The following is a 26,551-nucleotide window of genomic DNA, read 5'->3' as shown; positions in this document are numbered from 1 at the left end:
AAGTTCTACTTCGCTTTCGGCAGAAAATAGCCAACCACAAAGCTTTGGTTTATCTTTAGCAGAAAATAATGTACAATAAAACGGTGTTTTATTTTTTAAAGAAAATAATCTTGTATGAAGCACTGCTTTGGTTTCGGCAGAAAATAGTGTACAATCTGCTTCGTTTCTTAAAGAAAATAGTTTTTCATAAAATTCCGCTATCTCCTTTAATACATATAAATTTGGATAACACAAGCGAAGAAAAAAAAACATTAAATAGTAAGAAACGTTAAATCAAGCTACTATAGATACCGCACTTATTTTATTATATGCAGTGTATTATAAAAATTTATATACTTATTTAAGGTTCTCATTTGCAATGAAGAAGTTTAAGCTAACAGAAAAGACAAACGTCCTCTCATGTGCGTCAAATAATAAATTGTAGCGTTTTCCACGCCGCGCACTTGCACACGGTAACACAGCACTCGCTCGCGGACTCTCGAACACTCGGTCGCGCGCGAAATAAAGCAACTCGTTAGCTTTAGCAACTTATTAAAAGCACACGTAGGTGACAACTCTTGGCTAGACAGCTCAAAACTAAAACCAAAACAAATAACCCAGATAGCACAAGGACATTCATTGTATGTCCAATGGATATCTCCTTCTGGACATTCGGACATCCATTAAAAGTCCAAATAAGGTCCGTCGGACATTCGATGGACGTCCATAGGATATACGTTTGGCACAACTTTGTACGTTCATAGAAAGTCCTTTAATGGACGTCCATGGGATATACGTTTGTCGCAATTTCGGACATTCATAGAAAGTTCGAAATAAACCAAATTTTGGACCTATTATGGTTTGATTATTTCTTTTGGGCCTTTTTCAATTAAAGAGCTTGCTGCAATAGTGGGTTAATCCAAAATTTGTAAAAATCATCGACATAAAGCATTTCCTGCAAAAAGCTCTTGAAAAGTGTCCGGCAGAAAGACAAAGAGGAGACATGGTCCGGGTCAATTTCTTTCTCTGTCTAGCGCCTATTATGCTACTAATTAGACAGCCCTAATTTACACCGAGCACTTGGTACGCGTATCAAGTAGTGAATTTAAGCTGATCAGCCAATGATTAAACACATTCATTAGTTATTTACTATTTGATACGCGTACCAAGTGCTCGGTGTAAACTAGGTCAGAGACAGCGCTTGACTCAGACCAATTGCTGTATCCCTCTTTTGGTCGGAAAAAGAAACGACAAAAAAACGAAAAAGAAACGACAAAAAAACGAAAAAGAAAAAGAAAAAAAAGAAAAAGAAACGAAAATTAAAAAACGAAACAATAAAAAACGAAAAAAAAACAATAATATATTATAACAAACATTTAAAAAAATATCAATAATTAATAATGTTAATAATAAATTAAAAAATAATACGTATTATTTCATATTACATATTTCATATGATATCTAAAAGTAAAACAATTAAAATAAACCTTTTGAAAATTAAAAATAATATAATTTATTATTATTTATAAATTAATGTTAATTAGAAATATTGTAAATAATATATATATATAATTTACAATATTTCTTTTAGATTACATAATAAAAATAATAAAGATAGATTATATAAAAGTAAGATCCAAGTGCGGACATAAATCAGATATCGAGCATAGGACGTTCTGAATAGAACATCTGTTTTAATTCCAATAATGGATATCCTATGAATGTCCATTTTATGTCCATGGACATGCGGACCTGAATTGGACTTAAAATGGACGTCCTTGGAACATCCAGTGCTATTTGGGAAGCTATATAAACAGAGTAAGACATTATATATAAAAGACATTATTGGACACCGCGTTTCAAAGATTCCTTCTTTTTTCTGCGCAAATAATGACCAATAAGCTTGATCTCTCAAACGTGTATTGATTAGTTATTACGTTCATCTACACAAAAAAACGAATTATTGAAGCGCAGTGTACAATAGTAAAAGTGTATTGGTAATAATAGCAATAATAATAATAGTAATTGATATAAAAAATTTAAATTATTAATATGTAGGAAAAGAAATTAATGAATATGAAAAAATCCAGAAATAATAAAATTTATTCATCAAGCGAATCAACTTCTTCTGATGAAAAAGAAAATGTAAGTAATAAATTACACAATAAATTATATAATATATTATAATAAATCACCTTTTAATACATTGTATAGGTAATACATATTTTAAATTATCTAATATTATGTAATTTTAGATTCACCAAAATTTAGATAATAAAGTAGAAATTAGTAGTGAAAGTGATGGAGAGGCAAATTCGACACGTCCACCTGATCTCACAGTAGAACAATTGCAAGCAATAGCTAAGAAATATTATAAGCTAAAAAATAATAATGACTTGGAAACGAGTGACAATGTAGATGATTCTGCAGAAAAAAATAACAAATCAAATATAAAGACAAATGAAAAAGGTGAAAATATAATACAAGAAACGTGTAAAAACATAAATGTAAAAGAAGGAAATTAAATTGAAAATAAAGAAAAAGGACAAGCAGATGTAGTAGCAGAAATTAATAAAAATGAAGATATTATAGAAAAAGGAGATATTGTTGATGCTAATGCCAAATAATTATTACAATTCTGGACTGTAGTCCAGATGATGATGTAATTATATAATTATATATATATGTATATATTACCTATACCTATACGTACATATGATATTATTTTTTAGTTTTCAAAAATTGATTGTAAAATATATATATATATATAAATGTTTTTTATTTTAAATTTGTAGATGGTTCATCTTCAAGATTTACTGCAAACAGAAAAAAGCTTCACATGTAGCTCGAAAATTAGGGAGCGTCCCAGATGCGCACAGTAATAAACGGACACAGCAGGCTGAGTGAAACGGACACAGTAACAAACGGACACAGACCAAACGGACACAGTAATAAACGGACACAGTAACAAACGGACACAGATCAAATGCGCACAGAGCGAAACGGACACAGTGCGAAATGGACACAGTAACAAACGGACACAGACCAAATGCGCACAGAGCGAAACGGACACAGTGCGAAACGGACACGGACCAAATGCGCACGGACCAAATGCACACGGACCAAATGCGCACACTGCACGTGCGCACGGACCAAATGCAATCCATGTACATTGCAAGCAGAGTAAAGTCCACATAGGTTAGCGACTTGGACGGGGTGGGTGCGGGAGGGGGGCCGAAGGCCCCCCTTGCACCCCCGTGTGTGTGTGTGTGTGTGTGTGTGTGTGTGTGTGTGTGTGTGTGTGTGTGTGTGTGTGCTTGCAAAGCATTCACTGCATCACATGAGGTCTATTCGCGTCACATGCCCCAACATGCTCCTATTCACCCCAACGCACTCCAATACGTTGATTCCGATGACGCCAACCTATTAGAATGCATTGGAGTGAGTAGGAGCATGTCGGGGCATGGCGACGCGAACAAACCAATGGGTTTGCGACTTTCCGTGTATGCATTTGGTCTGTGCGCATGTGCAGTGTGCGCATTTGGTCTGTGTCCGTTTCGCTCTGTGCGCATTTGGTCTGTGTCCGTTTCGCTCTGTGCGCAGTTGGTCCGTGTCCGTTTGTTACTGTGTCCGTTTCGCACTGTGTCCGTTTATTACTGTGTCCGTTTGGTCTGTGTCCGTTTGGTCTGTGTCCGTTTGTTACTGTGTCCGTTTTACTCAGCTTGCTGTGTCCGTTTATTACTGTGCGCATCTGGGACTCACTCAAAAATTACACAGGCACACAAAAAAAGGTGGTTGGTCCGGCGGACTAGACTAGTCAATCCTTATGTATTTCGACCCGCTGAATCCGAATCCAAGGTCAGAATTGCAAAGTTAACTCGCATTTTCTAACCTAAAAAAAATTTTTTTTAACTGTTGGTCCGGCGGACCAGAATAGTCTATTTTTATGTATTTTTACGAATAGTCTATCCGTATGTATTTTGACCCGCTGAATCCAAATCCAAGGTCAGAATTGCTGCATTGGCTCATTTTTTTATGATTAAGCTCGGAAGAGCTCCTAAGCTTCAAAGTGATTGGGAAGGACTCTATTTGATTGTTAGGAAAATAAGTGATGTTGTTTTCTGTATCCGTAGAACGCCGAAGCATAGGAAGAAAGTTGTTCATGCGGACAGGTTGGCTCCTGTCTTGGAAAAGAAATAGGCATGTAGGGCAGTCGGAGCCTAAACACTTACACATTCTTACATCCGCACACATTCACACATTTACAAAAAGGAGAACTACTAATTTTAATGTTAATGTTTTTATACTGCTTTTGTAATGTTTTGTTTTCAGAATTAATTAATTTTGGTTGCAAAGTTGAACATCCTTTTGGAGGGCGACACAGAACGTTTGATTTCCTGGAAATTTTTAATTGAAGTCCGTCTCGCTCACGGTTTTTGAGCGTGGTTTTTCCGTGAGACGAAGAGCAAATGCCGAGACGGGGACTTGGGAGTCCTTTGGAACTGAAGGGGTCCATGTAGTCTATCCCCCCCCCCCTTGTCCGAAGAGCAAGAGAGAAGGGCGCAAAACTCTTCAAGAAGAAGAGACACGCGTTCAATTTCGGCAGCAGAAAGATCTCAGTGACAGACTCTACGGAATGAAAGTCTCCGGTCAGAAAGCTTTCTACTTCCTGAAAGAGGATGACGGGATATTCGGGAGTTGAAAAGAGTTTAGGTTGGATGCAGCTCGGAAACCCTTGGCACCAGCTGGGAAGAGCAGGAAGCATCAAGAAACCTGGAACTACGAGCTGAGTTTTCTTCAAGGGAAACCCCTCAATTGTCGGGACGACAATTTTGAAGAGGGGGGGAAGTGTTACGTGCGAGCTCGCATGTGTAAACGCGAGTTTTATTAAATCAATATATCGATTGACGTCGTCAGCTGACGGATGTCGCTTCGTTTTGAAGTTGTTTTGTTTCCCAAATAGCACTGGATGTTCCAAGGACGTCCATTTTAATTCCAATTCAGGTCCGCATGTCCATGGATATAAAATGGACATTCATAGGATGTCCATTATTGGAATTAAAACGGATGTTCTATTCAGAACGTCCTATGCTGGATATCTGATCTTTATGTCCGCACTTGGATCTTACTTTTATATAATTTATCTTTATTATTTTTATTATATAATCTAAAAGAAATATTGTAAATTATATATATATATATATATATTATTTACAATATTTCTAATTAATACTAATTTATAAAAAATAACCCAGGTAGCAAGCCCACGTCATTTTGACGTTCCAAAATAGTCATATCTGGTCATATGTCGTCAAAATGACCATTTTTTTACATGACCTAAAATTGACGTCATGATGACGTCATTTCGAAGTCATATTTCAGTCATGATCTGACGATTATTTTCCCAGACAGCACGCATCCAAAATCGGGACATAAAGACGTCATTAAGATGTATTTTAGACACGGTCTAAAGCGGTATCTATACAATGAGATTTAAGGCGTAAGGCATAAGCATATTATATAAGCATATTATATTCAACTTTAAGAGAACTTTTTTAAGAAAACATTTAGATATCTTGGAAATGATGTCAAAATGATAACATTTATCAGAGACGTCTACTAAGAGCGGTCTTTGAGATATCTCATTGAAAATGTTATCCTTACGATATCAGCTAAACGATATCAGCTTATTGTCTCATAAAAGATATCACAATGCTGTTCGATTTTTGAGTCGTCCATGCGCGTCGTAGTTGACTCAGAAATCAGACAACACTATGGCTGCGTTCCGGTATTCACTGCCAGTAATGAAAATCTATAGTTTACGTCACATATCTCAGTGAGCAAAATGTTATAAAAAAGAGTTCTTTAAGTACTCAGGTTTGAGAGTTGGATATCTAACAACGCCATCTTGAAGATAACATACTGATGACAATAAGTCCTCTAATGCGTCGATTTTAGAGAGAAAAAAGACCGCATATAAATGACATCTAAAAGACGTCATATAAATGACATCTAAAAGAATACTATAATTTGACTTCTTAAAATTGTCTAAAAAATGTTAATATTGAGAATTGTACTATTTTTTCCTTTTTAATTATATTACAATGTTATTAATAAATTCATAAATTATTATATATATAAACTTTATTTTTTTTAATTATAAAATAACGCGTACATGTTTATATAAAAATTATTATATATAATAAACTATATAATTATATATAACAAACTATATTCTTATTACATTTGAATGATTTTTTCTCATCTCGTGTTTCTCATATGTATATTTGGTCGCAAGTCTATGTATTCTTAAAAATGAAAAGTTTATAAAAGATTGAAAATAAACAAAAAAGTAACACTAAATAAATAATACTAAATCATTTAGCTTAGAGTATAAATTGACGACTATAAAATGCTTCCCCCCTCCTCTTTAGTTTTTTATTTAAAATTATCTGCATAATCTAAATTATTATATTAATCAGGGTATCAATCATGTAATTTTTCCCCTAGGACAAAAATGTGAAAAATGAAAAGTTTCAAGTTACCATTTCTTTCTATTCAACACCAATAGAAAGAGATAGTTACATGAAACTTTTCACTTTTCACGTTTCCGCCTTAAGGAAAAAGTTACATGATTGCTGCCCAGTTTAACTTTGGGAGGAAAAAATGCAGAATGTGTACGAAATGCATTAAAATGCACTTCAACTGATACTTTGGCTTATCAAATGTCATGAACAGGCTAAAAAATGCTATCTAGTAGCGTTATTATTTTTTAATAAATTAATAACGCTATTAAATTATAAACAAATAATAATATAATACTATTTGTAAATTTTTAATATCAAATATAATATAATAAAAAAATATCTATTCCGTTATTACTTCTGTTTTTTTTCCCCTTCGTACACATTCTGCAGTTTTTTCCTCCCAAAGTTGAACTGAGTAATTTATATTATGTAGATAATATTGAATGAGAAACTAAAGAGAGAAAAGCATTTTATAGTTGTCAATTTATACTCGAAGATAATTTAGTATTATTCGCATATTATTATTATGCGCGACTTATAATACTATTCTTCTGTGATATGGCGCGAACGGTTACATATTTCTTCGTGATTCATGACGTTTTCTTTCTTGAGTTATTCGATCACCAGCATGCTGTAGCCAGCTTTTGATGACATTTTGAACCAAATGCGAAGAAGAAGTATTGTTTCCACTGATGATTATTTCTGAAAAATTAGATTAATTTTGTAATAAAAATTAAAATTATAGTCATATAGTAATATATTTAATTTTATATGCATGTATGTATATAATTATTCAATTATATATTTTTGACAGAAATACTCAATGAAAAACTAATGTAAAGCATATATCAAGGTAGAATCAATAAATTTATTATTTTCCATAGAAACATCCAGGCTGTTTTGATATTCGCTGATAGTAAAATGTTATACGTGATATAAAATTAAAAACTATAATTTTCCAGTGCTATCAGTGAATATCAGAATGCAGTCATAATGTGAAACATGTACTAAGGGCTAATTGATGTGGAATTTATTTTGTAGCACTGCAAGTACCACATCAATTACCAGTAATGTAATTATACATTCTCCTTGATATGTACTCTACATTTTACACTATTTCTGTCAAAAATGTATTATATAATTAAATTATTACTAAAGATTTGCACACAAACTTAAACATAACATGACATATGTGCTGCTGGCAAATGGCACTTAGCTTTTTAATAATGTTTTAAAAAGTCACTGACTTGTCATGTTATGTACAAGTCTGACATATTTAGAGCCACTTGCACCAAACTGTGATTAATCTAATCGTTGATTATTCCATTGGAATTGACCAATTGAATTTGTTGTTAAGCAAAATTAACAAATGCGATTAGTCAATTTCAATGGAATAATCAACGATTAGGTTAATCAACAGAGTTTGGTGCAAGTGGCCCTTAAAAGTAATAAAACACATAACAAAAATACCTATAATAATGTCAACAAATTTCATGCCTCTTGTTTGGATAGTATTTTTTTGTCCTGTCCATGACGTTTGATAACCCAAAGTGTCAGTCAAAGTGCATTTTAATGCATTTCGTACATGTTGTTCTGCATTCTTCCCTCCCAAAGTGGAAATTATTTTTTTCTATAAAAAAAGTATTACATATATTTTTGTAATTGCTAAGAGTGGCTGTACACTATGCGCGAATATTCGTGATTCATTTATTATTTATGAAGAGTGTGTATGGAAGATTCATGACGAATTCATCGAGAATTTTTTGTTTCAGATGTATACGAATCAAAAATTAAATACGTGCATAATATAGCACCTAAGATTTACTTACATATTGGAGCAAAGATACACGATCTTGTGTTTATTATATTAATTTATTAAATTCTTCTAGCGCTCGAGGTGTTGCAATTGGCAGATTAAAATTTGTAGTATTCTCTTGTATGGAAGAAGGATGTTCACTCAGCAACAGTTGTTGGATTGTAATTAACATTTGCATTATTTTCTTAATGTCATTCTGGCAAGTTTCTATTTAGAAAAATAACAATATATGTATATACTCCGTATTAAAGCTTATATAAATACTGTTTTGTCTGTTCTGGGTCTACTCGGAGCAAATCCAAGAAGACCAACGTACTCTAATAGGTTGGCGTCATCGGAATCAACCTATTAGAGTGCGTTGGTCTACTTGGATTTGCTCCGAGCAGACCCAGAACAGATAAAACAAACAATATTATAGAAAGAGGCAATAACTATATACTGCGACTGTAAAAAATAAAAGTGCTTTAAATTCTTCAAGATTCACCATTTAGAAAGAAAAACGATATCATAAGATAGCAATTTCTGTAACATATAATGTTGTAATATTTTAGATAAATTTTTGTCCATTCATAGTTTAAAAAATATTCAAGGTAATAATAATTATTGCCTCTTATATATAAGTATCATCTGAAAACATATATGACATGTATTAAAATATAAATAATATACTTACTACAACACATTTCGTTATGAAATTCTTTCTTTCTAATTCTTTCTTCTTGTTGATTAGTCTCATTACATATTTGGGAATGTACTGGTACATCTATAAAAACTATACAAGTTATAATAAAATTAATAATAAATTAATGTAATAGATAATTAGGATAGAAAATAAGATAATTCACAATCAAAATAATATCCCAGATAGCCAAGCCTGCAGGAACAGATTTTGAGCAGAGCATGCTATCAATTTTTGACGACAGAATGGCAACAAATTTTATACAAAGTCTGTAATATCCAACGATGTCGGCAAACTGCTGTCAGAAATCAAGCAGAGCTTGCTAACATAATCTGACAACAGATTGGCAGCAGAAATCGAGCAAAACCTGCTGATATAACTGACAGCAGATTGGCAGCAGAAATCGAGCAGAGCCTGTTGACATAACCTGTAGGTAGATCGGCAGCAGAAATCAAACAGTATGTCCGTTACTTTATAATCTTAATTGCCATTTAAATGCCAATTAAAACTTGCATTAATATGTTTCTATAGAAAAAAACGTAAGAACAAAGTTTGCGGCAGTAGAAATTATTGAGAAATTAAATTATATCATTGTCTAATACTTTTGGCCAATCCTGTATACATACATATATTTCTAATATATTAGAGATCGTAAGGAAATAAAATTATTATTAATTGTCAATACATTTTTAATAAGAGTTTAATTGTTCTCTCGCCGATATACATTGTATTGAAAGATTAAGTACTTTATTGTATTGAGCTACCGCGCGATAACGGTAAATTTGAAATAACAGAAATGATGCCTAAACTCTTATTAAAAATGTATTGACAATTATAATAATTTTATTTCCTTACGATCCCTAATTATATAAAAATATATGTATGTATACAGGCTTGGCCAAAAGTATTAGGCAGCTATATTTTTATAATTTATCTGAAGTTCTTTTATCTATATTATTTCCTATTGGTTACTTGTATTATACATAAGTTTAAAGTATATGTATAATACCGGCAACCAATAGAAAATAATAAAGATAAAAGAATTTCAGATAAATTTAAAAAGCCCAGACAATACGCTTGTCAGAAAACTTTAAGAGAACTTTTTAAAGAAAACATTTAGATATCTTGGAAATGATGTCAAAATGGTAACATTTATCAGAGATATCTAAGAGAGGTCTTTGAGATATCTTATTGAAGAGTTTCATTTAAGTTTCATAAAAATGTTATCCTTATGATGTCAGCTTAATGTCTCATAAAAAATATCACACAATGCTGTCCGATTTTTGAGCCGTCCATGCGCGTCGTAGCAGAAATCAGACAACATTATAACATCCTGAATGAGAAATCCATTTGATATTTAAAAAAATTATCATAAAGATAATGTTTTCAAAAATTAGTTTGTCTACAATTACTGCGCACAAAAAATGCACAAAATCTAAATTCATCATGTACTGAACAAAAACAGGATAATAGATGTACTATTCAATTTTTCTTAAAATATATGATCTATATAGTTAACCATCTAATTAACCATTTGAACGCTTCAAAGTATTAATGCTAAATAGATCGCAATTTCCATAAAATTATTATGGAAAAAGATAAATTTAACAATAAAATTAATAAATAAATAAATTAATGCTATTTATTTTTAATTGTTTTGCAAAATTTAATTGTTTTTATAAAAAATAATATAATTGTGTCAGTTTATAACATATTGGTATATGTAGACAATAACAAGTACTCATACCGATGAGTCAAATTGGCGTAGCAGATAGAGTACAAGGTTCGTCATCCTAAGGTCCCGGGTTCAAAACCAGCGCAAGTAAGAATAAAATAAAATAATTTAAATTTAATTAATTAATAAAAATTTGTCCTAAATTTAGTATGTACTGTTAATAAAAATAATTTAAAAAAAATGAAATTTTTATTTTATTTTTTTATCTCTAGTTGCACTTTAAGATATCCGATTTAAGAAATCTTTTAGATATCTGCTTGATTTCTGCTGCCAATCTGCTGTCAGGTTATGTCAGCAGATCCTGCTCGGTTTCTGCAATCAATCTGCTGGCATGCCATGCCAGCAGGCTTTGTCAACAAATACTGAGCTTAATGCGGACACAGAATGCTATGGATCTGCAATGGGTATCTGATTGAATTTGCTGCCAATCTGCTCGCAATCTGCTAGCATTTTGCTATTAGGGATGTTTATAAATAATGTACAAAATATATTTTTTATTTTATATAAAGTCCTTACGTAATGACATCTTTGGGGAAAATATATGAAAATATTAATTATAAATTAAAATAAAAATATATTATATTTATACTTTACAACAATTATAACCTATAACCTATAAACGTTATTATAGGTTATTAACTTTTGTAATTTAATATAGCTTTTAATAGGTTTTTATATATTTTATATATATATTTTAGGGCTAATTGTTCCAATTTATTGGAAAACTTTATTTGAGAAGTACATTATCTATAATTTATTAATTGAGAAAAAAGATAAAAACAAATGCATATATGTTTACTTTTAATAAGTTGAAACAACAGGCCCTCAGTGTCTTACCTTTTATCGTTTTTAATTATTCCTCTCTTCTCTCCTTGCCAATTCCTAAAAACTTTCACAAAACTTCCACAAAATATCTATGAAACTTCCACAATTAAAAGTATTATTACTTTTTAGGATGTCTCACAGATCCAGGTTATGTTTTTTAAGAAACATCTTGCAAGAGATAACTTACTGATATCATTTTTAAGAAAAATTAATGAGATCTTTTAAAAGTTCTCTTTAAGACCTCTTTTTTAAAGACTTTAGAGACATCTATAAATCGATATCATAAAGAGCTCTTTTAAAAGATATCTTGCAGAAAGATAACTTATTGATATCATTTTCAAGAAAAATTAATGAGGTCTTAAAAAAGTCCTCTTAAAGAATTCCTCCTCTCAATAATGCTCACTGGGTATACTGTAGATTTTCAGTACTGACAGTAAATATCGGAACGCAGCCTATAACATCCTGAATGAGAGATATTTAAAAAAATTATCATAAAGATAATGTTTTCAAAAATAACGGTTTGTCTACAATTACTGCGCACAAAAAATGCACAAAATCTAAATTCATCATGTACTGTACAAAAACAGGATAATAAATGTACTATAATTTTTCTTAGAATGTATGATCTATATACTTAACTATCTAATTAACCATTTGGACGCTTCGAATTAGTGCTAAATAGATCGCAATTTCCATCAAATTATTAAAGTTATGAAAAAAGATAAATTTAACAATTAAATTAATAAGTAAATAAATTAATGCTATTTATTTTTAATGTTTTGAAAAATTTAATTGCTTTTATAAAAAATACTATAATTGCGTCAGTTTATAACATATAGGTATATGTAGACAATAACAAGTACCCATATCGATGAGTCAAATTGGCGTAGCAGATAGAGAACAAGGTTCGTAATCCTAAGGTCTCGGGTTCAAACCTACCAGCGGCAAATAAGACTAAAATAAAATAATATAATTTAAATTTAATTAATTAATAAAAATTTGTCCTAAATTTAGTATGTGCTGTTGATAAAAATAATTTAAAAAAAATGAAATTTTTATTTTATTTTATTTTTCTCTATTTGCAGTTTAAAGATATCCGATTTAAGAAATGTTTTAGATATCAGTTTCATGATATCTTTCTTTTCTCAAAAAACGACGCATTAGTTAACATTCTGACATTATAATATTATCTTTTAGAAGTCTCTTTATGTTATTATATTCAGAAACAGGATAATTTAAGAGATTTTTTTGACTACATATTGTTCACGTCATTCCATGACGTCAAAATACGGTACATTTCATGACGTCAGGAATTTGTGACATTCGACCGTCATTTTAACGTCATAAGGACGTCATTTCGTGACGTCAAGAATAGTCAGTAAATGACCATTTTGGGACGTCAAAATAACGTGAGCTTGCTACCTGGGTAATAGTTGTATTATTGTAAATATTTTATATAAATATTTTATGCATAAATTTGACTTCTAAAGTTAGTTTAGAATGTTAGATTCTGTAATAGTATTAATATAAATTGAAATTTTACTCATGTCTTGAGGACATCCTTGGGATGTCCTGAGGATATATGTATTCTAGCTGAAAACGTTATTTTTAAAATATTGTATATTCATTAGCTACAAAATGTCTGAAGATAAACTTAAATATAATGACTGTATAAATACCAGACATTTTAGATAGCACAGAATGTTCTAAGAATATGATATCCTGAAAGTCCTCAGGACATCCTAAGACAGTCCTCAGGACATTCTAAAACAATCCTCAAGACATTCTAAGACAGTCCTTAGGACATCCTAAGAGAGTCCTCAGGACATCCTACGAAAGTCCTTAGGATATCTTAAAATAGTATTCAGGGACATCCTGAACGTATAGTAATTTTTGAAAAAGACGGGTAAATTAATATAGCAAGTGAGAAATCTTTGAATATCGTACGTATTTCTAGAATGTATTGCAAAATCAAATGTGTAAAAATGTTGACTTTAGTCAGATTGAATGTCTACACTTATTGAAACAATATGACATATTAACAATACTAAAAAATTATAAAAGATGACATTAAATAATTTTTTTATTTTATTTTATACGAACGGCGCAAAAACAGTTTTTTAAATAAGTTATTCCACATGCTATTTCGCGCGCATATGTAAAAATGATTTTTAAAAACTGTAAAACTTTATATTTATTTATAAAAATATAAGTTAACTATATATGTTTCATCCTTCTAACAACATCTATTGTAATGATTTATAACAAATATGTACTATATGCATAAACAAGAAGTACTCATGGATTATCACGAAGCGTTAGAATGCGTATGGTCTTCGAGGTCAAGCAACGTCGACGATGGTTGATACTTGGATGGGTGACCGTTTTCTCGGGTACAGAAATTAAACATGCTTTAACAGGTACAACTGTTGCTGAAACATGTATAGTCTTCTTCCTCTTACAAAATTATCGTAGAAATAATTTAAACTTTTAATTTTTTGTTAAAGTTTTTTTCAATTCTCAAAAACTGTTAAAAATACTTAAAAATATGTATTTGAAAATTTTTTTAATTAATCGAAATTTTTTATTTTTTAAATTTTTTTTGAGAAACGTTTCAATTTTTATAAAAAATTGATACATTTATCAAAAATCCTAAAAAAATCTAAAAAATCTGACAAAGAGTGATCATTGTTTGCTATTCCTGAGGAAATCCTATGGTATCCTCAGGACGTTGGGTGGACTGTCCTCAGGATGTCCTGAGGACTAAAAAATGGCGCTCGTTTGCTATTTCTCAGGATGTCCCGAGGACGTCCCGGGATAAAATCAGGATGTCCTCGGGATATCCACGAAGTCCGTCCTGGACGTCCTGAAGACGGCCTAAGGACGTCCGTGTGCTATCTGGGAATATAAGTACCTGCTTCAGAACTTTCTTCTTCAAACGTTTTATTTGTATTATTTTCTTTATTTTCTTTAGATTCAAACATAATCTCTTCGATTTCATCTACTTTCTTTGGACTTATTCCACTTTTTTTTATGTTTTGTAATATTTCAAAAACAAAGTTTTTATCTATAAAATATCAGAAATGTATTATTAAAATTATAAATTTATAACTTATTAGAACCCAGCTAACCTTAGATATTCCTAAAATATTCCGTTTGTATCCCGAAACTGCCGTATATCTGGAATGAGAGAAGAATGTTCACAGAGTCATCAAATGTCCCCTATAATATTTGGAATAGTGTATAAATATTATATGTACATAAGATAAAAATATTCATAGAATATATAATGGGACATATGTAGAATATTCGAGGAATTGTTACGAATAAACCATCATGCGCATGTACGCATCTCGCTATTTGTGCGCGCGCAACAGCTACTACATTGGTAATTGGTTCATAAACACGACGTCAGCGTTCACGCTTCTACAGGTTTGTATTGCGCATAAATATCGACGCCCGATTGGCTGAGTGTGTGCACGTGATACGGGCTGACACGGAACGCAGCCTGTGTACGTACGTACAGCCATCATTATCATTGATCATTGCATTGCATTACATCGTGCACTGCATGCAGTGAACGTGTTGATTAGCTGTTACCCTGTTAAAACAGTACATGAAATCCATGTTGTTTTCATGTGGAATCTACGTTTTTACATAGATTTTACGTAGATTCAACGTGGATATCATGTACTGTTTTACTGGGTGGTGCTGGTTATTTGATAATATAAAGCGACGAGATCGACCGTGTGTGGAAAAAGTGATTCATAAAAGCTCAGGGATTCTTTACACAGCATACTGTTTATTAAGTTTGCAGCACGATTCGACCTCTTTCCGTAAGTAAATTTATTAATATTTCCATTTATGTATATCCCCTATATATATATCTATAAAACATGATGCATACCTACACGTACATACACACGTACACTAATATACAACACATACACATGCAGTTATTACAAACGTTTAAACAAAAATTGAAAAAATTAATTTTGATTTTAAAGAATAAAATGTTATCTTTTTAATTAATGAACAATTTAATAGTATTGATTTCAGAAGCATCTTTTTCTAAATTGACTTCTTTTTGTAAATAATTTATGTTGTTTTCATGTGAAATCCACGTTTTTTTATACAGATTCTACACAGATTCAACATGGATATCTTGTACTGTTTTACTGGGTGCTGGTTGTATGATAATATAAAGCTCGTAGAGAGATCGACCGTGTGTGGAAAGAGTGATTCTTCAAAGCTCAAGGATTCTTTACACAGTATACTGTCTATTAAGTTTGCAGCAAAATTCGACCTCTTTCCGTAAGTAAATTTATTCATATTTCCATTTATGTATATCCTATATATATCCATAAAACATGATGCATACCTATACGTACATACACAAGTACTAATACACAACACATACACATGCAGTTATTACAAACGTTTAAATAAAAATTGAAAAAATTAAGTCTGATCTTAAAGAAAAAAATGTTATCTTTTTAATTAATGAGCAATTTAATAGTATTGATTTCAGAAGCATGTTTTTCTGAATTTATTTCTTCCCATAAATAATTTATATTATGGTAAACATATTCCAATCAAAGGATAAAATTTAATTTGCCAGTAAATAAGAATCAATGGTAAATTATTTTGGACGACCCAACTGGCCACTTTATTGAATAGAAAAATGTTACCACGACGTTTCGATCCATATTTTGGGTTCTTTTTCAGTGAGATCTTTAATGTGGTGTGAAAAATTCAACCTAAAATAGAGTTATAAATAAGATTTGTACAACCATCCCGTTTGTCATGACTTATTGACTCCCTGCATGAATGCAGTCAATATTTGCGATGATGTTGCAATTTTCAAAGTAAAATACGTCAGTCTCCTGGGTTGCGTGTTGTATCGGACGTGTTTTAACCGTTATGACTTCTTTTTCAAAAAACTATTCTACATTGTTTTTCCCCTTTTTAAATGACTAATGTAAATGTATTTTCTTTTGACAATTGCAACATTATCGCAAATATTGACTGCATCCATGCAGGGACTCAATGATTCCAGTGACACACAAACATCTTTCAGCTTTATGATTTATCAGCATGTCATGACAAGGATGGTTGTACGAACGTTGATGATAACGTTGATAACGTTCTTCTGCAAAAAACTGATGAAATTTTGAGTAAATACACAAAATTATTGTTTATTAAAATTTAATCTAAAAAAATTTAATATATAAACTTTTGTACAAAATTGAAAAATAATTTATAATTTTACACATAATGCATAACTAATAATTTCAAAAAAATTTAAGTATACTATTTAAAATTATCAAGATTTTCTTAATTGTTAAATAGAAATTTTGTCTGTCGTACATATGATGGTATGTAATGATGGGATATATCAGAACATTAATTTTATAATAAGCTTCCTTTAAAATATGACTTGTTTGACATAGATTTATACATAGTTTTGAAGAAGTATACCAAAGTCGGCTTCTTTTTGGTATTTTTTAAAACAAGTACTATATTTTTAAAAATAACTTTGAAACAAAGCTAAAAAAGATTTAAAAAGTAACAAACTAGAAAGTATTTTCTAATAATGTTTTTATAATACTGTTTCATATTTTGTAATAATTAATGTTTTCGCGAGACGACGACGTGTGAAAAAGTAAACTCCAAAATCGACATATCATAGGTTAATGTTAACTTTTGTTTTGCTTTGTATATTTCACCTTGATCACACTGTGTAAAAAAATAACAGTTTATATTTACATCTCGTAATAAATAAGAGTATGAATGTATGGATTTTTCTATCATTAATTATTAAATCAAAATTACGAACTGCATTTTAATTTGTATAAAAAAATTTAATTTTTTACTTATTTTTAATTAGTCACGAAAGAATATTGTTGACGTTATACTTCAATTATTTTTAGAAAAAATAAAAATGAACGCCATCAAGTATGTGTATGTGTGTATGATGGCTCGTATTTGAATTATATATATATATATATATATATATATATTTATATTTATATTTATATTTATACATTTACACTTTTTATTATTACTTCAAACTGTGGTATTTTATTACAGATAAAATAGGAAAGACCGCGTGTGAAGTGGAGAGAAAACGAAAACTTATCACTAGTGAGTTATTAATACAATATAAATTATGTATTTTAGTTACAATGATGTAGAATTGTACAATAACAATTTGTACTTTTTAATATTGTAGATCTGGATTTGAAGGAAATAAATTTAAATGGATTGATACAAATTTTGAAGAAACTTTCAATTCAAATATCCTCATTAGTTGTTGATCGGAAGAAAACTAAGATTTTGACGGAAGTACAGGAAGAATTACGTCGAATCAGAATAAGGAAAGACAGAATTGGAAACAAATGAGTTTGACATTACAAATACATTGCCACTAGCCACTGAGCAATAAATATTAGAAATGGAGCGCTTTTTATTGCACAAAAAAATTAAAATTAACTGGTAAGGTCACAAAACAATATAAAAAATATATAGTTCCTATATTTATGTATTTCTATATAAAATCTGTTAATTACTTTCAGCGCCAGATGTTACAAGAAATTGGTGGTTCCAATCCAACGGAAATGACCCGCAAAATTATGAGTACACTCTTTACTCTTGAATTGTGTACAAAATAAAAAATTGTGTACGCATTCAAAGGTAAAAGAACAAATAAAAATAACTTCAGTACTTTAAGCATCTGCAAAGTTATAGAAAATAAGTAATTATAAAATTATTAATAACATAATATGTGTGTGTATGTGTGTAATATAACGTGAATAATAACATGTGTATTATTATTTTTATAGAAGTCGTAATAAAAGACAACACAACTATAACAGAAATAAACAAAATAATAGAAAATTGGCTTATTAGAGCAAAGGACAAACTTTTGCGTAAAAAAACACACGCTTTAGCACAAAGTAATAACACAAGAGATGAATAAAAATCAACAAGATGGATATTTATGTGATATGTCTGTGATTTTTTATGATTAAGCATAATTTTTATTCTAAGTTACTTATGCCTTAAAAAATATATATATATGTACAAATATATAAACATGTATGCATAATTAATAAATAATTGGATTGAAAGAATTTTAAATTATTTATGAACAGCCATAGATTTAGATTAGACAATACATTAAACTCTTATTTTTCTTTTCAATTCCACGTTACGTTTTATGTTCTATTTATAAGATATTTTTATTTATAGAATATTTTAAGAATGACCAGTGAATGTGCGTATAAACATTCTGGGAATGTGCACAAAAGCCGGGAGATAAGAGAGGACATTTGATGATTCCTATGATATTCCATGGAAATTTTGGGAAGGATACGAATATCTATGGAATATATTTTTGGAACATTGGGGATACTTTTAGAATATTTGGGGAATAATTAAGGTTTGCTGGGAAGATTCTTATTGCTTTATTTTAATCAAAATTTTCTTCAATAATTATTACTTACCTGTTAATGCCTTCTCGTAATCATTTTTCATTTAAGAATACTTCATAATTATTATTAGTTTTTACATCTAATATAAAATATTTTTTTAACGGGTTACACGACATTTTCCCGAAAACTACACTTCTCGCAAAAATTAAAGGAACAAAAAAATTTTCTAAATTTTTTGCCAATTTTCAACAGGCTGTATTTTAGTGAAAAATGGTCGTACAGGAAATAAAAAAACGGTAATTATTTAGTTTAGGCACTGGTATTCAAATATCGATGTAGTTGTGCTTATTCGATACAGTTTTGCTTCAAACGAACGAATCTGGCAAAAAAAAGCGTCGCTCTGCCCCGGAAAGCGAAATAATAATCGTAAAATTTGTCGAATATTCAAGTTAAGAAATCTGTCATATGACGAAATGTAGCGACAAGAGCACTCTCCGCGGCCATGTGCGCATGCTCTACAGTCATATGTACATGCTTCGCGGCCATATACGCATGCTTGGTGGTCATATGTGCATGAAATAAAGGCGCGAATTTAAAATGTGTACTTTTAACGACTTCCTTGTATTCTAATAGTAACTAATAATAAATGAGTCTACATATATTAAAAATAATAAATACTGTAAAGATTAGCATATGATCTAGTAATAATCAACCATCATTGACAATCTTTGCGTAAGGATCTTGCTAATCTTTTGTGTGGAAAGTCGCAAACCCATGTGGTGCAGAGAATGCTTTACGCACACACACACACACACACACACACACACACACACACACACACACGGGGGGGTGCAAGGGGGGGCCTTCGGCCCCCCCTCCCGCACCCACCCCGTCCAAGTCGCTAACCCATGTGGCCTCATACTTTGCTTGCAATATACATAGGTTGCCTATGTACATTGCAAGCAAAGTAAAGTCCACATGGGTTAGCGACTTGGACGGGGTGGGTGCGGGAGGGGGGGGGCCGAAGGCCCCCCCTTGCACCCTCCCCGTGTGTGTGTGTGTGTGTGTGTGTGTGTGTGTGCGTAAAGCATTCTCTGCACCACATGGGTTTGCGACTTTCCACACAAAAAATTGTGCTTGTAAAAATATGTATATAGACATTTGAAATTCGCGCATTTTTAACATGACTTGTGCTAAACAGAGCATGCGCTTGTGATTAAAAGCGTGAGAATATGATCGCTGCGCGTGCTCAAGTCATTACATTGTGTCGGTATGACAGGTTTCATAACCTGAATATTAGTCAACTTTAGCGATTATTATTTCGCTTTCCGGGGCAGAGCGACGCTTTTTTTTGCCAGATTCGTTCGTTTGAAGCAAAACTGTATCGAATAAGCACAACTACATCGATATTTGAATACCAGTGCCTAAACTAAATAATTACCAAAAAAACATAGCTTTTGAAGCTTGAAGACTCTAGTTTTAGAATTTTTTGGTTAAAAATTTTTCTGAGCACCGGTAGCCATGCAATTCTTGGATAAAGCACGAAGAAAAAATTTTCAAAATTTTTTACATTTTTTTTTCGCTCTACGGGCATGAAAAAAATTTTTCGAGCTAAACCAATGCATAGGTCGCATAGCCTGTTCATTCAGCTTTAATTTGCTTTTTTCGGAAGTCAGATACGACTATTTGTCTTCGAGATATCGAATTTTGAATGCAAAAGGACTCTTTTTCACTCAACTGCCGATATCTCTGAAACTACTGGTCGCCTAGCGAGCTGACGAGCGGTTTCGTTTTCTGCAGAAAATTTCTTACAAAAATCTGTCATGGTTGATTGAAAAAAAAATTTTGTCCCACCTGAAACGGTAACGTGAAAAAAGAGCAAAAAATGCCATTTTCCCCTTTTTTGGTAAATCGACTGTATCTTCGACAATATTGGGGCAAAAGCTTAGGTTAGAAGAAAATTTTACAGTCTAATGTACCCCAAAGACCCCCCTAAATTTTTAGATCGATCGGTTCAGCGGTTTCCCCGGACCGATTGATTGAAATTTTGAAAAAATTAAGGGAACAAGACTTTGTTTCTTAAATTTGACCTAATCTTTTTAAAATTCTTTTTACTCAATTTTGAGTTTTTTGAAGATTAAGTAACAAAAAAAAATCCAAAAAAATTTTTTCAAAAATTTCGAAAATTTCCAAAAAAAATTTTTTTTTAAATTAAAAAAAAAAATTTGAAAAAATTTCTTTTTTTTCGTTTTTAAGAAAATCAAACTTTCTGACGAAAATTTTGATTGATGATTGATTTACCGCCGGCATTAGCGTTATCCAAAGCATACCACGTGGAGGTTGCACGGTCGGATTTACGCTTTTTTTGTGCTTACGCACGTGTGTTAATGATTCTTCGAAAAAAATGAGACCCCGTGGTTCGTCAGCTCCACAGTATTTTGCGACTCCAAACTCATTTTTTCTAAAGTGTGTGTGTGTGTGTGTGTGTGTGTGTGTGTGTGTGTGTGTGTGTGTGTGTGTGTGTGTGTGTGTGTAAAGTGTGTGTGTCTCGTGTTCAGTATCGAGTGTTCCCGCCTCTACTCCTAATCACAGCTTGCAATCTTTGTTGCATATTCGAAATGCAATTTCGGATCATCTGTTGAGGGATCTGACGCCAAATTCTTATCAAAGCGTTCTCTAATGCTCCCAAATTATTCAGATTCGGATAATTTTGACGCAATCGGCGGCCCAATATGTCCCAGACGTGCTCTATCGGATTCAGGTCAGGACTCATTGCAGGATGCCTCAACAATGTAATGTTTTTGAATAAAAATTTTTGAAAAAATTTTTTTGGATTTTTTTTTGTTACTCAATCTTCAAAAAACTCAAAATTGAGTAAAAAGTAAAAAAAAATGAAATTATTGAATTTTAAAAAGATTAGGTCAAATTTAAGGAACAAAGTCTTGTTCCCTTAATTTTTTCAAAATTTCAATCAATCGGTCCGGGGAAACCGCTGAACCGATCGATCTAAAAATTTAGGGGGGTCTTTGGGGTACATTAGACTGTAAAATTTTCTTCTAACCTAAGCTTTTGCCCCAATATTGTCGAAGACACAGTCGATTTATCAAAAAAGGGGAAAATGACATTTTTTTGCTCTTTTTTCACGTTACCGTTTCAGGTGGGACAAAATTTTTTTTTCAATCAACCATGACAGATTTTTGTAGGAAATTTTCTGCAGAAAACGAAACCGCTCGTCAGCTCGCTAGGCGACCAGTAGTTTCAGAGATATCGGCAGTTGAGTGAAAAAGGGTCCTTTTGCATTCAAAATTCGATATCTCGAAGACAAATAGTCGTATCTGACTTTCGAAAAAAGCAAATTGAAGCTGAATGAACAGGCTATGCGACCTATGCATTGGTTTAGCTCGAAAAATTTTTTTCATGCCCGTAGAGCGAAAAAAAATGTAAAAAATTTTGAAAATTTTTTCTTCGTGCTTTATCCAAGAATTGCATGGCTACCGGTGCTCAAAAAAATTTTTAACCAAAAAATTCTAAAACTAGAGTCTTCAAGCTTCAAAAGCTATGTTTTTTTATTTCCTGTACGACCATTTTTCACTAAAATACAGCCTGTTGAAAATTGGCAAAAAATTTAGAAAATTTTTTTGTTCCTTTAATTTTTGCGAGAAGTGTAGATAAAAAAATGTTGGTACTAACAAATTCTCTAGGCAATATAATTTCAATTTCCGCAGGTTAGTAACACCGTGACCGGTCACATACGCACACATATGTCAAAACGACTCTTCACACACGGATTTACTACTTCAACAATGTTACTAACCTGAAATTAAAATTGTATTGCCTAGAGAATTTGTTAGTACCAACATTTTCTCATCTAGTTTTCAAGAAAATGTCGTGTAACCTTTTAACGACATAGTGAAATTACTTTTTACTTTTTTACAAAACGATCAGCCGCCATATACATTACTGAACTTGCACTACCTCGAGACCATGTGCAGAATCAACCGGAAGTCAGCAATTCCCTAGGGTCAAGTTTCGTTAAAAAGATAGTAATTATTATTCTCTTGCAGCACGCTGAAAACAATTTCGGAAGTTCCGAATCGAAAGCTGTACGAAAACAGTACTGTCAGTACTTTCAGCGCATTTCGGAAGACACCCTCTATAGGCACAATTATGCAAAAATTGCGCGAAATTCAAGTGTGTATGTATTTAATGAAAATCTCGAGCATTTCGTTTGGAAAGTCGCAAACCTATGTGGTGCAGAGAATGCTTCGCATGCACACACACACACACACACACACGCGCGCGCGCGCGCGCGCGCGCGCGAAACGGACACAGTAACAAACGGACACAGTGCGAAACGGACACAGACCAAATGCGCACAGAGCAAAACGGACACAGTGCGAAACGGACACAGACCAAATGCGCACAGAGCGAAACGGACACAGACCAAATGCGCACACTGCACATGCGCACGGACCAAATGCATACACGGAAAGTCGCAAACTTATGTGATGCAGTGAATGCTTTGCACACACACACACACACACACACACACACACACACACACACACACACACACACACACACACACACACACACACACACACACACACACACACACACACACACACACACACACACACACACGGGGGTGCAAAGGGGACCTTCGGCGCCTCTCCCGCACCCACCCCGTCAAAGTCGTTAACCTATGTGGACTTTACTTTGCTTGCAATGTACATGGGCAATCCAATATAAATGCATAAGAAATTCGATGGGTTGAATTTCTTATGCATTTAGCTTATGGACCAATCAATTTGCTTATATACATACGTTATGCGTTATGCAAAAATCTGTGCGGCCACCCTAAGGGCCATCGCACACAAACGGTGCGTTCGGGGAGACGCTATTAGCGCTACCAGCATCAGTCCATCTTCATTACTTATTAAAAGTAGAACAAGGATAAACTGATGCTGATTAAAGACCTAGGACGGGATTCATAGACCGATCTTAAGCTCAAGCATTGTCTTAAGTCTAGCTTCGAGCCAACTTGAGACTTACTTAACCAATGAAATAACAGCATTGACGTCTCAAGATCGTGCTTAAGCTGGAACTTGAATAAGATTCGACTATGAATTCCGGCCCTATAATCAAGATTCGCCAATGGCAAACACAATTTTGATTGGTCACTTGAATCACATGGTTTATCCGCCATTGCGTACCCACGCTGAGCGAGGAAGAGGGGAGAGTGCTCTGTGTTGAGCAGTATAGGTTAAAAAAATATGTGTCAGAAATTATAAGGTAATTCAATCTCTGCACTCTCGAGGGTCACTATATTTTGACGGTACACTCAGGAAGAACAAGAAAAATTAAATTTGCATCTGTTATATGGCTGCGTACAACTTGGAGCAGGCTCGCATTGTTTACTATCTCCACTACTCCAGACCCCAGCCCCCGGCTCCAGCCCCCATCCAGTCTCCGTATGGGTACAAGATGGTGGATAGCAGTCATAGTGGGGAGCCATTGGCGCATCTTTGATTATAGGTCTTTAATGATGATAGCACTAAAGACCCTCAGGGTGCGGTCCCATGAAGCGGATTATGCGGAAGCGGAACGAGCGAATCACCAATCGCGGGATCATTCTGATAGAACTCTTTTAAAGATTCCGTCGAAACGGTCCTGTGATTGGTGATCCGCTCGTTCCGCTTTCGCATAATCCGCTCCATGGGACCGCACCCTCACACATGAATTGACATAACCGTAACAGTAAGGTTTCAACCAATCACGTACTTGAATTAGCCGGTTACGGCAGGTTACGGTTATGGTCGCTCAATCTAATGCGTCAAAACCTTACGTTATGGTTATGTCAATTCATGTGTGAGGGTCTTAATAGCGTCTCCCCGAACGCACCCAAAATGACATGAGCTGGGGGTCTATTACAGTTCTTAGGTGAGTTCACTCACTTTTCACATTTCCAGCACTCTCTCCACTGATTGATGTATACTTTTAGAACTAACAATATACACCAATCACTGTAGCTCACTTTTCACATTTTCACAGTGAGTGATCTCACTAAGAACTGTAATAGACCCCCAGCACAAGCAGAGCATAAAACCGTTGAACCAATCAGCTCCCAGCATAAAGTCGCCATATTGATTTACATAAGATGCTTATTGACCACAGACTTCTATAATATACTAGACTGCTAACCTTGATTCCCTAGGCGTACCAGTATATAATGTACATGTTGTACATGACTGAATAACCGATCGGAATGTGTCATCTGCTATGTAATGTACATTGTTCGTCAAGTGGAATGTATATGTACATATATATATGCTAATAAATGTCACATATAATTGCTACGAGTAATTTGTTGACATTTTTAAAATGTTTATATATATGTATATATATATATATATATTTAAAGAATGATACTTAATAATACTAATAAATATCATTAATATTAAGTTATTTTATACAAAAATACTCTTAAAATGAGGTTATATCATTTGTTCTTTAGTTTTAATACTTAAACGAAATGTATACCGCTTTCTTATATATATTTGGGCAGCCTTTTATCACATACCTTAATTATTGTCATTTTATCTTTTTCTTCATGAAATGACATAAGCTACATAAACCGTAGCATAAGACCGTTGAACCAATCAACTCCCAGGATAAAGTCGCCATATTGATTTACATAAGATGCTTATTGAGTTAGCGCTCTCATGCTATGCATATGCAGGTTCCCAGGTAGCAAGCCACGTCATTTTACGTCCCAAAATGGTCATATCTGGTCATATGTCGTCAAAATGACCATTTTTTTACATGACCTAAAATTGACGTCATGATGAACATCATTTCGAAGTCATATTTCAGTCATGATCTAACGATTATTTTCCCAGACAGCACGCATCCAAAGTCGGGACATAAAGACGTATTTTAGACACGGTCTAAAGCGGTGTCTATACAATGAGATTTAAGGCGTAAGGTATAAGCATATTATATAAGTATATATTATATTCAACTTTAAGATAACTTTTTTAAGAAAACATTTAGATATCTTGATAGACACACAAGACCTCCGCCTCTCTCTCCCTCTGTCCTCCTGCGCGCGCATCCCCTCCATTAGATTCCGCGTGTGCGCTAGGTTTGTTCAGAAAAGTCAAGTGCGTTCCAAAAAACGAAAAAGTTACAACTCCGTTTCTCACATCCTCCCACCTTGAGTTCTAGGGTGCGTTCGAGGAGACACTATTAACGCTACAAACGCTAACGCTATCTGAACTGTTCGTGGAGCCAATAGCGCGGTAGTGATAGCGAGTTCCGTGAACAGCTATAGCGTAGCAAACACTGTTGGGCAGTTGATTAGCCACTGCCAGCAATATTAACAAAATGTTTATATATATATTAATAATTATTTATGTTAACAATGTTACTTAGTATATTTATTATTTTTCTTTATATATATATGATACTTATTTGTTTACATTTATTTTATATTCAATATTTTAATAATTATAAAATGATTATTAAACAATTAAATTTTTCAATGAAAAT

At 32.7% G+C, this 26,551-nt stretch overlaps 3 long non-coding RNA genes across 7 annotated transcripts; 1 reads left to right on the top strand and 2 right to left on the bottom strand.

The window, feature by feature from the left end:
- Positions 1-6,105: 6,105 nt before the first annotated feature.
- LOC118647085 lies at positions 6,106-11,994 on the bottom strand. Of its 4 annotated transcripts, none has more exons than XR_004964392.1 (5): positions 11,574-11,994; positions 8,996-9,085; positions 8,336-8,529; positions 7,977-8,136; positions 6,106-7,208 (listed from the first exon to the last, which is right to left on the bottom strand). It is a non-coding gene; the product is annotated as an uncharacterized LOC118647085 (long non-coding RNA). The 4 variants fall into 4 exon arrangements; XR_004964391.1 differs by having other exon boundaries at positions 8,996-9,094; positions 11,574-11,993; XR_004964390.1 differs by lacking the exon at positions 11,574-11,994 and adding an exon at positions 9,168-10,008 and having other exon boundaries at positions 8,996-9,094.
- Positions 11,995-14,534: 2,540 nt separating this feature from the next.
- On the bottom strand, positions 14,535-19,149 carry LOC118647018. The gene is made up of 2 exons (XR_004964346.1): positions 19,070-19,149; positions 14,535-14,741 (listed from the first exon to the last, which is right to left on the bottom strand). It is a non-coding gene; the product is annotated as an uncharacterized LOC118647018 (long non-coding RNA).
- LOC118647015 lies at positions 15,082-18,688 on the top strand. Of its 2 annotated transcripts, none has more exons than XR_004964345.1 (6): positions 15,082-15,397; positions 15,700-15,875; positions 17,655-17,708; positions 17,797-18,059; positions 18,140-18,318; positions 18,407-18,688. It is a non-coding gene; the product is annotated as an uncharacterized LOC118647015 (long non-coding RNA). The 2 variants fall into 2 exon arrangements; XR_004964344.1 differs by having other exon boundaries at positions 15,084-15,397; positions 18,140-18,257; positions 18,407-18,633.
- Positions 19,150-26,551: the final 7,402 nt, after the last annotated feature.

Source organism: Monomorium pharaonis, chromosome 8 (genome assembly GCF_013373865.1).
Source record: "Monomorium pharaonis isolate MP-MQ-018 chromosome 8, ASM1337386v2, whole genome shotgun sequence".
In the NCBI taxonomy this organism is placed as follows: Eukaryota; Metazoa; Arthropoda; class Insecta; order Hymenoptera; family Formicidae; genus Monomorium; species Monomorium pharaonis.
This window is presented reverse-complemented; position numbering and strand designations above follow the sequence as displayed.